Source organism: Notolabrus celidotus, chromosome 24 (genome assembly GCF_009762535.1).
Source record: "Notolabrus celidotus isolate fNotCel1 chromosome 24, fNotCel1.pri, whole genome shotgun sequence".
Taxonomy (NCBI): domain Eukaryota; kingdom Metazoa; phylum Chordata; class Actinopteri; order Labriformes; family Labridae; genus Notolabrus; species Notolabrus celidotus.
Window position 1 is genome coordinate 1 of NC_048295.1, and position 9401 is coordinate 9401.

At 42.9% G+C, this 9401-nt stretch overlaps 1 protein-coding gene across 6 annotated transcripts in view; it reads left to right on the top strand.

Moving 5' to 3' along the window:
• The first annotated feature begins 673 nt into the window (after nucleotides 1-673).
• si:ch211-246m6.5 (von Willebrand factor D and EGF domain-containing protein) overlaps nucleotides 674-9401 on the top strand; it is a 33039-nt gene continuing 24311 nt past the window's right edge. For 2 of the 6 annotated variants that reach the window (XM_034678137.1, XM_034678138.1), the window contains exons 1-2: nucleotides 3559-3820; nucleotides 8583-8628. The gene's annotated coding sequence lies outside the window, so the exon portion shown is untranslated. Of the gene's footprint in view, nucleotides 1029-3558; nucleotides 3821-7977; nucleotides 8629-9401 lie in introns of those variants that run through there. The other 4 variants (XM_034678132.1, XM_034678133.1, XM_034678134.1 and 1 more) reach the window with 4 other exon arrangements.

Below are 9401 nucleotides of genomic sequence, written 5' to 3' on the forward strand. Positions count from 1 at the left end.
CCTCCTCTCATACTCCTATCCTCCTCTCACTACTCCTCCTCCTCCTCTCACTACTCCTCCTCCTCCTGTCACTACTCCTCCTCTCACTCCTCCTGTCACTCCTGTCACTACTCCTCCTCCTCCTCATCCTACCATTGCTACTTCTACTAGTCCTCCCTGTCCTGTTGCTCCACCTCCTCCAATTTCTACCAGTCTACCACTCCTTCTCTCCCCCTACTGCTTCCCCTTGTACCACTGTTACTTCCCTTACTCCTTATACTACTTTTAAATGTCCCAGCTCAAAGAAGAGTTGTCTCTCTGTATTAACATGTTTAGAAATGTTCCCCAGCTCTACTGTTGGTTGTCAATGTTGAGTGTATGTGTTGTACAATGTGAAGTGAAATGGATTTGATGTTATTGTTGAATAAATGAAAGTGATGTGAATTGTTTGTTTGTCATGCCTAATGCTCTTGTGAACTGTTTTTAAAGTAGGTAAGATGTGCAGCTGTAAGCTCACAGTCCTAAGTGGCTGGTTCAGCAGGTTGTTGGTGTCATTTGCAGTAGGGGAGGTAGTACCTTCATCATGCTGTGCCTTGAACTTTGTATTTGTTGTTTGAATACAAGGTGTCCTTTCTCAAAGTGGATCTGGTCTGTTTTAAACAAAGGTATACCATGTTGTGATTGGAAGCAACAAGGGTAGATGTTGAAGCAGAGTAGAGTTTCCCATGAGGCCATCAAGCCACAGACAGGTGTGTGCGATCAAGAGCCTTGGCCTCCAAAGCAAAGGAAGATGCTGGATTGGAGGAACCCTGATGAGTTGAGGGTGTGGACTCAGATCTCTGGCCAATCCATGGAGACCTAGACAGTCAAAGGATGTGCTCCCAATGTGTGTTGTGTCAGAGAGCATGGCACACCTTGATGGGAGCAGAGGTGTCCATGAGGTCTGGGATGTTTGGACTTTGACTTGTGTGGATTGGATTATTTTTCCAACAATGGAGTTTACATGGAGTTTACATGGACTAAAGAGGAACCAGGCGCAGAGACAAGAGGTGAAGTTGATTGGTCTTTATTGGTAAGTCTTCCAGTAGTTACAGATGAAAGGGCATTACATTGAAATACTTTGTCACAAGTGTTGGTTGAATACAAAGGAGTTTGGTTTGAGGACATCATGCTTGGTGGAAGGTTCACTCTTGGGTCCACTGCCTGCGCAAGGGAGAACAACTTGGACTTGGCACTGAAGGTTCCTTTGATGAGAGAAGGACTGCAACAGACAAGAAGACAAGTTTGGCTTTAATACATGGGGTCAATGGTGTGGATGTTGAATTGTCCTCTGGAGTCCAGCAGCTGGGTGTTCCTTCCACATCCTGAAGCCTTTGGAGATGAAGTTGACAGTCAATGGCTGAATGAAGACACCTGAGCAAGGTAGCCGGTGGTGAAGGAGGAACAACAACAACAACAAGAACATGGAGGACTGGAGGTTCCTTTGGCAGACCAATGGCGTGGGGAGTGTAACAAAGGATGCAACAGACAACAACACAGCTTTGGCTTTAATGGAGAATTGTTTGAGGACATGAAGCATGTTTCAAAGAGTGTTGGTGCGTGCAGATGGTTATGGAGGTTGGAGTGTTCCTGAGGCCTTCCACCACCTGAAGCAAGTGGAAATGAAGGGCACAGTCAATAGCTGAATGGCAACACGTTTAGCAATGAAGGAAGACATGAGTTGAAGAATGAATATGTCTTACCTTGGCAAGTTAGCATAGCATGGAGGAGTGGAGGTTCCATTGAGCAGGGAATCATGGTTGTGACATTGGCAGAGCAAGGCAGTGGACTTATGGATTGCAGCAGACAAGAACAAAAGCTAAGCTTTAATACACAGTACTTCTAGAACATGAAGCATGTTGCAAGGATTGTTGGTATGAGGTTGGATGTTCCTCTTGAGTCCACCAGCAGAGTGTTCCTTCCACCAAGGCCTACCACCACCTAAAGCCTGAGGAGGTGGAGTACACAGTCAATAGGCAACAAGTGTAGCAATGAATGAATAAATGGGTTCAACAATGGATGTGTTACCTGAGCAAGGTAGTTGGTGAAGGAGGACCAACATGGAGCCAAAGGGAGTGGGGAACTGCAACAGACATGGAGCAATGGTTAGCTTAGCATGGTAGCTGGTGGAGGCCTGCAGCATGGTTGAACAAACATTTCACTGGAGTGTGCAGAGTACAGAGTGTTACCTTCTACCAGCCAGGGGGACCGGGGGTACCTCCCTGGCCTCTTCTCGTTTGCCTCTGCTCGGTTGACTCGCGCAGGTGGACTCGCATACCCCTGCCCTCGCTTGTCCTGGCCCTCGCATAGTCTTTGCCCACGGGTCTTCGCACTAAGCGGTCTGAGGAAGCGCGGCCGGGAGCAGGCCGGCACAGGCTGACACTGCCTGACGCTGCACTGACGCTTCCGCTGACGCTTCACCCCGGAGACACTCTAAGTACACCAAAAACACCATTCACACAGGTGAACCACATTACAATCAGCCAACCCCCACACCTCATTGGCCCACTGCAACCACACCCCCACCATGTGACACCAACCAGCCAATGGCAACCTCCCTGTCTGTCCCAATGCAACAAACACTTAGAGTGAAAACCACACTACACAAGTAACTCTACACCAATCACTCCATGGAGGACTCCAACAACATACAAAGTCCTAGAAACTGTGCCAGACACCTAAAGTAAAGGTCTCAAACTAGGACCTCTTTGGGACTCTCAACCAAGTACAAACACTTATCTTTAATCCGTCACCACTAACAGTTCCAGCTGCCCAAATCCTTGTCTATCTTATCAAACAACACATTGGGGAAGACATTTCCTGGCTCAGGAAGTCATAACCACATGTTCCTACACTACATGTCCAAAACCCATTGTCAACTGTGTCAGGGGAACCACAAACACATCCTGAGATCTACACAAGTGCAATCTGAACCAGAACCCTTAAGACCACTTTGCTAACGCAGACCTAAAGGCTTCAAAAAGATCTACAGACTTGCAGTTCACAGTGCACATCTGTGGATCCCCTCACACACTTGCAACAACATTAAAAGCTCCATATGCCCAACACAGAAAACCCTGATCTCTCTCTGTTCTAAAGTCTACACCCCACGCTAACATGAACACACCAGCCAGTCAGTTTGTATGGACTTCACCCGAGCAACTGACCCGTATGGTTCGTGTCTGCTTGTGTTGTCACCGTGAGGTTTCCACAGACTACTACCAGAGACACTGATGTGTGTGTGACACAAACACAATCACCCTTTACTTACCACTGTGACTGGAGACTTCCAGGAGGCGTACATCCCTCATCGGTCACACACAGTGTTCATGGGGTCTACCAGTCCAGGGCTAGAACTCTCCTGCAGGGACCAGCATGAATAGGACTTGGAAAGGACCTCACCACCACCATCAGTGTTTCCAGGACATCCTCCTGAAATAAAGAGCACAGTCACCAGGTTACAGGTCAGGTAGGAAGGCAGCAGCACTTGTACACACATGCACAAATAACTAATTCCACCTTTTTACCTCTTGTGTTCTGCAGCTTCATCTTGGGACTGGACATCGAATCCTCAACACCGGTATCTGAAGAGACCAGGAGGAGACAGCACAAACACAGAAGGTGGCTCAGGACACACATCAACCAAGAACCAGGACCTCAAATGATAAAACACCAACTGTTGTGTCTCTTTCTTTCTTTTTACTCACCATGCACCCATCTGTATTCTTCTGAAACTCCACATGAACCCTGATGAGTGTAGACCTCATGGCAGGCATCCTTGGTCTGCAGTGAAACCTGGAAGGTAAACACAGAGTACTGAGTAAGGGAGAGGGGGGAGAGCAGGGTCAGACACCATAGAACTTAGAGTACATCCATCATTCAGTCAATCCCACATTAGTGTTCAAACATGAAACACAACAAAGTGTTACTTACTGTAGCTGAGCAGTCACAGGTTCAGGACTTCAATTTAACACTCCACAGAGAGGTTGTTGTGCATTATCTTTTAGAGACCTGCTGACACAGAACATCAGATTATACAGGCATGAACATTAATCAATTAAACAACCACTCAGTCAATTAATTAATCAATTAAACAACCACTCAGTCAATCAATCAACCAATCAATTAATTAAACAACCACTCAGTCAGTCAATCAATTAACCAACCAACCAACCAATCAATTAATTAAACAACCACTCAGTCAATCAAACCAGTCAATCAATTAACCAACCACTCAGTCAATCAATCAATTAACCAACCAACCACTCACTCTGTCAATCAATTAACCAATCAATTAATTAACCAACCAGCATGCAGTATACATACAGACCAGTCCTATCAGTGCCTGTGACTGTGCTACATCAACACTTTGCACCAGTGTTTATTTCATGGGGTCTTATAGAGGATTCTTTGGAGAGACAGAGAGAAAGAAAGAGAGAGACAGAATTTAATTAAATTGAGAACTTATATTATGTTTTATGATGTGTGTGTACACAATGAAACACACACACACACCTGCAGAGAACCCATGCATTCAGAAGGACAACATGCAAACTCCACACAGACCACCACCAGAGTCCAAACCAGGTGTGAGGCCACTTTTATTTTCCAACATCTAAACATTACAACACAACAGCTCCACCATTTTGTAACAGAGAGACAGACTACTGAGTTACACATAGTACAAATAACAATATTGTCTTTTTATTACACTAACAGGCAGCCATATTGGAGATCTTGTGTGTAACAACCTATGTGTTCAATGTGAGACAATTCATTATATACTATGAGGGGAGCGAAAGGGGCCAACATTCTTCCTGTTCAGGGTCTTCACAGAGAGGTCTTAGCAGGTCTGGTTTCCTACAAGAGGGTGAACAAAGAGGAAACAGTGAGCCTTCACAGAAATCCAATACTCCCACATTGTGATGGTGACTGTGACCCTGGTGTGAATGCAGAACTTCTTACCAGTGGCTGGTGGCTGTCGGACAAACCACTGTGTGACCCTCCTGCTGTTGCTGCTGACCCTTCCCATCCCAGGCAGAGGCGGAGGAACTCCTTCAGTCCCCTCAGATTACCTGATGGACTGCTCAGTGACTGCAGCCCTCTGTGTTGAATGAACACAAACACACTTAAAGTTTAATCAGCTGTATTAAAAAGATACACTCAACATACTTTATTGATCACTGTGACTCTCTGTGTGTGTGTGTGTGTGTACTCAAGGCCTAATTCTGGAAGACAAAGCTCTTCAATCCAGTCCAACAATTTTCATCCTAAAAACACTCAAACCTACAAGGCTATAGCCTTGTAGGATTTTCATCCTAAAAACACTCAAACCTCCAAGGCTATAGCCTTGGAGGATTTTCATCCTAAAAACACTCAAACCTACAAGGCTATAGCCTTGTAGGTTTTTCACCTTCAAACCTACAAGGCTATAGCCTTGTAGGATTTTCATCCTAAAAACACTCAAACCTACAAGGCTATTGCCTTGTAGGTTTTTCACCTTCAAACCTACAAGGCTATAGCCTTGTAGGATTTTCATCCTAAAAACACTCAAACCTACAAGGCTATAGCCTTGTAGGATTTTCATCCTAAAAACACTCAAACCTACAAGGCTATAGCCTTGTAGGATTTTCATCCTAAAAACACTCAAACCTACAAGGCTATAGCCTTGGAGGTTTTTCACCTTCAAACCTACAAGGCTATAGCCTTGGAGGATTTTCATCCTAAAAACATTCAAACCTACAAGGCTATAGCCTTGTAGGATTTTCATCCTAAAAACACTCAAACCTACAAGGCTATAGCCTTGTAGGATTTTCATCCTAAAAACACTCAAACCTCCAAGGCTATAGCCTTGTAGGTTTTTCATCCTAAAAACACTCAAACCTCCAAGGCTATAGCCTTGGAGGATTTTCATCCTAAAAACATTCAAACCTACAAGGCTATAGCCTTGTAGGATTTTCATCCTAAAAACACTCAAACCTACAAGGCTATAGCCTTGTAGGATTTTCATCCTAAAAACACTCAAACCTACAAGGCTATAGCCTTGGAGGTTTTTCACCTTCAAACCTACAAGGCTATAGCCTTGTAGGTTTTTCACCTTCAAACCTACAAGGCTATAGCCTTGTAGGATTTTCATCCTAAAAACACTCAAACCTCCAAGGCTATAGCCTTGTAGGTTTTTCATCCTAAAAACACTCAAACCTCCAAGGCTATAGCCTTGTAGGTTTTTCATCCTAAAAACACTCAAACCTACAAGGCTATAGCCTTGGAGGTTTTTCACCTTCAAACCTACAAGGCTATAGCCTTGTAGGATTTTCATCCTAAAAACACTCAAACCTCCAAGGCTATAGCCTTGGAGGATTTTCATCCTAAAAACACTCAAACCTACAAGGCTATAGCCTTGTAGGTTTTTCACCTTCAAACCTACAAGGCTATAGCCTTGGAGGTTTTTCACCTTCAAACCTACAAGGCTATAGCCTTGTAGGATTTTCATCCTAAAAACACTCAAACCTACAAGGCTATTGCCTTGTAGGTTTTTCACCTTCAAACCTACAAGGCTATAGCCTTGTAGGATTTTCATCCTAAAAACACTCAAACCTCCAAGGCTATAGCCTTGGAGGATTTTCATCCTAAAAACACTCAAACCTACAAGGCTATAGCCTTGTAGGTTTTTCACCTTCAAACCTACAAGGCTATAGCCTTGGAGGTTTTTCACCTTCAAACCTACAAGGCTATAGCCTTGTAGGATTTTCATCCTAAAAACACTCAAACCTACAAGGCTATTGCCTTGTAGGTTTTTCACCTTCAAACCTACAAGGCTATAGCCTTGTAGGATTTTCATCCTAAAAACACTCAAACCTACAAGGCTATTGCCTTGTAGGTTTTTCACCTTCAAACCTACAAGGCTATAGCCTTGTAGGATTTTCATCCTAAAAACACTCAAACCTACAAGGCTATAGCCTTGTAGGATTTTCATCCTAAAAACACTCAAACCTACAAGGCTATAGCCTTGTAGGATTTTCATCCTAAAAACACTCAAACCTCCAAGGCTATAGCCTTGGAGGATTTTCATCCTAAAAACATTCAAACCTACAAGGCTATAGCCTTGTAGGATTTTCATCCTAAAAACACTCAAACCTACAAGGCTATAGCCTTGTAGGATTTTCATCCTAAAAACACTCAAACCTACAAGGCTATAGCCTTGGAGGTTTTTCACCTTCAAACCTACAAGGCTATAGCCTTGTAGGTTTTTCACCTTCAAACCTACAAGGCTATAGCCTTGTAGGATTTTCATCCTAAAAACACTCAAACCTCCAAGGCTATAGCCTTGTAGGTTTTTCATCCTAAAAACACTCAAACCTACAAGGCTATAGCCTTGTAGGTTTTTCATCCTAAAAACACTCAAACCTACAAGGCTATAGCCTTGGAGGTTTTTCACCTTCAAACCTACAAGGCTATAGCCTTGTAGGATTTTCATCCTAAAAACACTCAAACCTCCAAGGCTATAGCCTTGGAGGATTTTCATCCTAAAAACACTCAAACCTACAAGGCTATAGCCTTGTAGGTTTTTCACCTTCAAACCTACAAGGCTATAGCCTTGGAGGTTTTTCACCTTCAAACCTACAAGGCTATAGCCTTGTAGGATTTTCATCCTAAAAACACTCAAACCTACAAGGCTATTGCCTTGTAGGTTTTTCACCTTCAAACCTACAAGGCTATAGCCTTGTAGGATTTTCATCCTAAAAACACTCAAACCTACAAGGCTATAGCCTTGGAGGTTTTTCATCCTAAAAACACTCAAACCTCCAAGGCTATAGCCTTGGAGGATTTTCATCCTAAAAACATTCAAACCTACAAGGCTATAGCCTTGTAGGTTTTTCACCTTCAAACCTCCAAGGCTATAGCCTTGGAGGATTTTCATCCTAAAAACACTCAAACCTACAAGGCTATAGCCTTGGAGGTTTTTCACCTTCAAACCTACAAGGCTATAGCCTTGTAGGATTTTCATCCTAAAAACACTCAAACCTCCAAGGCTATAGCCTTAAAAACATGACAGACTATACTGTGACAGTTTAAAGTTGAAAAACATGACATGCTATAGTATGATATTTAGTTTGAATATTTTTTATGAATATTAACACATGAACATTAATTAATGCTTTACAATGTGGGAATACAATGTCTGTTTTAACACAATAAATCCTCTGTATAACATTACACTGTGAATAATGCTTCATAATTATTTTAAGTCATATTGAGAATAACAGATTGTTAAGTATGTGTTTTCTTTTATCAGGGCTTCTTTACATCAGGCAGTACAGTGTACCTCAAATGTTGTTTTATACCAAAACATCAAACAATAATAGAACCCACACCATGACACCATCTCTGTCTTACAGTGTATATTCCATCACCTCTTACTTTAAGGATTTCTGTTCTTTATGCTGCAGAATAAACTCTTTCAACACCTCTGTAGACCCTATCCTTGAAAAAGTACCACTGTTTATGTTTCTTTGAAATTCATGCAGATTTATTTCCCCATCTTTGATTCCCTCTCCCCTCAGACACTGTACATGTGAAAGCAGCGAGCCCACGGTCATCATTAAGACAGTAAGTCTGCATATTTATTCTTTATTTTTATCTGTGCGCTCGCTTTGAAGTAGCCCAAGGAAAGACAATACCAGCCTCTCTTCAATTATTTATTCTCACATCAACCCCAAAAAGATGACAAATGCTAATTCTGGTCCTTCCCCCAGCTGGGCAGCGCAGCGCTCATTAGTTTTAAAGAAGGTTAATCCATTTAGGTTTTGCATATTGATATGCCAATTATGTCTAATCGTGGAACAGGCATCCGTCAAGGTAATAGTGCATAAACACGCGCAGGAACATTAGGGAGAAGTCGGCGTTATAATAAAGTAGGTGTTAATTGGTGAGGGGAGGACTGTCGGCTAACTCGTGTGTGTAATGTGGAGACGTAGGGGGGAGGCAGGGGAGGGAACTGACGCCATTTGCTAACCTCATGCTGCGATCGCTCCCAGTGCTCGACTGGAGAGGAGGTCAAAAGGTCACAGGACTTTAGGAGGTTAAACATTTCTTTAAAGGCTGCAAATCACACAAAGTATGCATCTAAACATCTTACCTCTTCAGATACAAGGAAAACATCAAGCACATACAAGTGACATCACATCCTAGCTCAGCTTGGCTTAGTGTATGAAGTCCTCATGCACGTCAGAAGAAAAACACTGACGTTGGAAACGCGTGCACAAACAGAAGTAATCAAAGGAAAGTTAAATTTCTTTGTGCAGAAATGAAAAGAGGTGAGTGTTTTGTGTCTCAGGCTCAGTGTGTCAAAACAAAAACAAAGAAAGAAAGAAAGAGTCCAA